Source organism: Coloeus monedula, assembly GCF_965178545.1.
Source record: "Coloeus monedula genome assembly, chromosome: 20".
Taxonomy (NCBI): Eukaryota; Metazoa; Chordata; class Aves; order Passeriformes; family Corvidae; genus Coloeus; species Coloeus monedula.
In genome coordinates this window covers 5,904,950-5,910,015 of record NC_138800.1, presented here as the reverse complement: position 1 = coordinate 5,910,015, position 5,066 = coordinate 5,904,950, and positions in this window count along the sequence as shown.

Genomic DNA, 5,066 nt, shown 5'->3' with positions numbered 1-5,066 from the left:
CCTAAGTAATTCATATTAATTCATTGAAGACAAAATACAAATCCAGACCTCTTTCCTCCCCATCCCCAACCACTGGATAACGTCTCCCTCAACCAAAAAACAGATGTCAAATTAAAAAACCACCACAGAGAAGGATAAACTGCACCAAAGAAATAATCTGTTGAAGCTCTGCCCCTTTATGCAAAGAAAGAAACCCCTTTTTTTCCTTAAGAAACCCAAAATTGCCCCAGCAGAGGTAAATAATGAATTTACCCTCCTGAAAGAGCACTTTTAAATCAAAACATGAGAGCAGCAATTCTCCAGAGGAGGAAAAAAGCACAGAAATGGCAAAATCAGGAATTGCTCAGCCCATCCCGGTTCTAACACCTTCTCCAGCATTTCCAAATATCCCCACACAAGCAGATATTTACAGTTCATTCCCTTTGACCTATTCCCATGGGAACCTGCTGGATTTGGTTGCTGAATCCCCCATTATTAAATTCTGCCCATTCCCTTGCATTCAGTCTTTACAGGAATATTCAATTTCTTGTTTTCCTAAGGAAGAAAATCAGACTTTCCCTGCCAGAATTGGCCCAGAAAGGGCAGAACTCCCCAGCCAACAACTGCTGATGCTCATAAAGGCACATAAAAACCTTTCTGCACTCCTGTAGCCAGCAAGGAGCTTTTGCCCTTAGATCAGAGCTTTGGATTCCAACTAGTTTTGGTTCCTTTGGGCACAAATCCCTGCCTTGCCCTTCAGGCAGCCTCTGGCTAACCTAGGATGGATGGAAATCAGTTGGATTTAGTGTTTTGGGGGTTTTTTTGTGGATGCATCCAGCAAGGACAACACCACCAAACCATGGGGGATCTGGGCGTGCCACCCCAAATCAGCCCTGTCCTCTTTATCTGTGCAAGGACGTGAGAGACTCATCCTGCTTCGCCTAAAATACATTTTCATATCCATAATATCCAGATAAAATGCTCTGGAAGAGGCTCCCCGGGGAAGGGAGCTCCTCAGAGTTCAAGGAGCATCTGGCTGATGCTCTTAGTGACGTGGTTTAGCTTTAGGTGGGGGTGAGGAGCAGGGAATAGGACTTGGTGATCCTCAGGGACCCCTTTAAACTTGATCTATTCCATGATTCTATATCCTATTCTATAAGCACTCACACACATAAAAATAGATACAGATACAAAAATAAAAATAGAATTAGAAATTTCTGGCCCAGCCTGTGGTTGTGGCCCACTCAGCCTCCCTCACTCCCTTCCTCAACAGGACACGAAGGAAGAGAAACTGAAAACAAAGCTCAGGGGTCAAGAGAAAAACTCAGGAGCCATCAAACTGTGGCTGGAGGAGGAGCAGGCACAGCCCCTCCATCCCCTGCCCTGCAATTAAAACTCCCAAATTGTCCCAAAAGCACCTTTTGGAGCCTCGGCCAGGACCCAGCTCCTGCAGTGAGTAAGGAAATGTGAGTGTAGGATCAACCCTCACGAATGCATTTGGGAAACCCTGCCAGTGCCTGCATCTGATTTCTTGCCTCAACTCCAGCCAGCTTTAATGCAACATCAGCCTGGAAGCTGTAAAACACGAGACAAACAATGTAAACCAATGCAACCAGCAGGACTTAACAGGAAACAGGCTGTGCTCGTCGTTTTCGGGATGGGAGAGCAGCTGGCTGAGGCAGGGATGATCCCATCCAAAACTCCTCACACCCATCTGCTGATATGCAAGGAGGAAAAAAAAAGGGGCTGAAGGCTGATTTCATGGGGGAGTTGGTGCAAATCATCTGTTTGTGGCTTCAAATGGGACAAAAGGCAGGAAAGTCACAAAAAGAGTCAGAGAAAATATTATTAAACTAAAAGCCTGGAGAAAAAAGAGTACCAGGGGGAATGTGATGCCAGGAGATGTTGGGATTTCCTGCTTTTTCTAAGGATTGGCAGTGGCATCAGGGCAGGAATAAAGTCTGTGCCCTGGAGCTGGAAATAGCTGCACTTAACACCTCTTTGGGGGATTTGAAGGCTGGCAGAAAGCTCCTGGAGGAATTTTCTCCTCCCAACCATGGCCAGTGCTGAGCACCTGGAACATGGATCCTGTGAGGCTCCAAACATCAGGGATAAAGCCAAAACCTGCTGGGGAGAAAGCTGGGAGCCAAGGACAGGACCTGAGATAGTCACTGGGGTGAGCTCAGCTGATATAATCCCTAAATCCACTAAAATCCATCGCCATCCCTTTCCCCACCTCTCTACTCCCACTGCAAGGCCCCAGCAGCAGCGCCTGCTCCATGGAAACCCCACGGGATAACATTGCTGAACACCCTCACAGCTCCCAAAATGCAGCCCCACGTGGGCTTCCACTTCCATGAATCCCACCCAGCTCCTGGAAGAGCATCCCAGTCCCCCCAAAATCCGACCCCAACTCACAGCACTGCTGGATTTCATCGTTTTAGGCTCCACCAGGCAATTCTGGGCAGATGCCGCCCTTGCCACGGCATGCAGTGACCCCACAGGGATCAGCAGTGCTTGGAGAAGGGCTCAGCCTGATTTCCAGCAGCTCAGGAGGATCTCTGCCCAAGCAGAGGCAGCTCAGGACACGCATGGGGACTTTGGTGATCTCTTCCCACCAGCTGCTTTTTCTTCCCCACCCGCTTTTATAGGATCCTGCTGGCTCCCATTGGCTCGGGACACCCTTTTTATAGCAACCACTCTGCTCCATTTCAATTGCATTAAATAATTCCTCAGCTCATTGTCCTGCAGAGATTAGTTACACATAAGCATATTTGAATGATTAACTCCTGGGCTCTGCTGAGGCCCTGGCAAAAAAAAAAACCTTCAAATTTTTTTTCAAAAGGCTCCTTCCGACTCTCCCTGCCTCACCACTGCTCCCAAAATATTATGGTTTTCCTTGGAGCCTCTGCTCCTGGCCTGCTCCAACCAGCTCAGCTGGCACTGGAGGGAAGATTTCAGCTCCAGAGCAGTGGAAAAGCAGGGGAAAAGGCTGGGAAAAGCTCAAAACCCAAAGAGGAAGAAGCAGCCTTTGGAGGTTGAATGCTGAAGAAGCAGCATTTGGAGAGTCAGTCACAGGTTTTGGGGTGAAAACCTGCACATCCCATCTCATCCCACCAAACCTGGTGGTTTCCAAGGGTGACAATCCCAGCAAACAGGGATGGGTTACACATGGACACCCTCCAGCAGCTTTTGGGAGCATGAGGAGGATTTGGGGCCATTTCCAGTGGCTTAAGCCACCTTCCCCCGTGGCTTCAGCTGCTGGGGTCTCACCTGAGGTGGTGACACAGGCCGAGGGCTCCTGTCCCACATGGAGCAGCCCACGGGGATGGGAAAGAGGCAAATTCCTGCTGAGGCCACGCCTGGGGCCAGGATGCTGCAGAGGAAAAGGGACAATGTTTAAACTGGCCTGGATTAGCCCATTTCCATCCCCCAGCGTGGGCAGTGGGAAGCAGCAGCTTTTGGGGAGGTTTCTGGGTGATGAAGGAGCAAACCTGCTGGGAGGAAGAGCTGGATCCCATCAGGTTTTGTGTGGGTGTTTCCAGTCCTTCCTTTTCCCTCCCTCCCGGCTGCTGCACCCCCGAGCCAGGGCTTTGTGTAAGGAAATCCAGGAACAGCACAAAAGGGAAAATGCAGATGCGTTTGAAGAGTATTAAAAAATCAGCAAATCATAGAGGGGATGGAAATTGAACACTGCAGCTGGTGAGGCTGGTGTGGAGCTGCCTGGGATGGGGAATAAACCCCAGGAAGGTGAGTCCTATCCCACTTTTCCCATGGGATAAGGGATACCAGGTGCCCAGTGAATGGTGTGAGCCATTTCCACGTCTAACTTCGGTGCTGTTTGAAGACAATCTGCTTCTAAAAAGACCCCAAAGCTCCAAATTCTGTGGGTTTGCTTTTCCTCCCTCAGCCTGCTCACCTTTAGCTAAGGAACACCCACACAAACACAAACCTCATTAATTTTGCTCCCTGCTCATCCCATTCTGCACTCAGTGGTGGGCACAGGCTCTCACACAGCCCTGAGCTCCACCAAAGCTGCTCCTGGATCTTCCCCAAAATTCCCTGTGTTATCTGGTTCCATGCCCCTTGCCCAGCACCAGAGCACAGCCAGGTAGGAGCAGCAGCTCCTTCTCCTCCCATAAAACAAAGCTTCTTCTAATAAAACTTCTCCAGCAGGGTCTGCTAAACTCAAGAAATTTTGAATTTATGGGAAGAGAAAGTCCAGGTGTTTTGAAGCATCAGATCAGGAAATCTGGCAGCTCCTTCCCCTTTCTCAGCACAAAAGCAGAGCCAAACACAGACAACAGAGAAAAAAAATGAGGGAGAGATAAAGAATGAGAAAATTAAAAGTAATATCCACTTCTTAAATATTCAGTTTCTTCTCAGAGCACACATTTACCTTTCTTGCACCCAAAGAGCCCCTCGGTGCCACCTTCTCTGTTCCACAAGAATAATTAGGAGGGTCCATCTCCTGTTAATCTCCTGTTAATTGTTAATTAAGGATACAAAAAGCAGCCCTGGGAGACTGGTAGATCATCTGTGTGATACTCAGGACCCTGGGAAATGGTGTCACATCAGCAAGGTGATATTTGCACTCCATAAATCATTTCTGATCTGGGGGTTCTGACATAGAAAAGATCAAACAACACAACTCAAACCTGTCCTCAGAGCAAATCCTCACCTGAATTTACAGGCAGCAGGTTTACAATTCATTTCTTGATGTGGTGCACATGCCACAAGCCCAGAGCCTTTCAAATTGTTGTCAAAATGTTGTTCAGCATTGGATTTTTAGGGGAATTATTGTTTACAAGCCATCCATGCCGTTGCACAGGGCTAACAGCTGTTAACATCTGGAACTGATTCTGATAAAAAGGTTCAATCCAGCAAGTGAGGGAGTTCTTGCATCTACAATACCCCCACAACAACAGAGATGCTGGCAAAAATCCATCCCAGCAACAAACCAATTCCCAAGATGGAACATCCAACTTCAGGGCTCTGTTGAGTTGTTCTTGTTGGCTACAGATATTTACAGTCTGGTTCCATCTGCTTTTTATATGCTCAGAACAAATTTCAATAACTTCATTTCA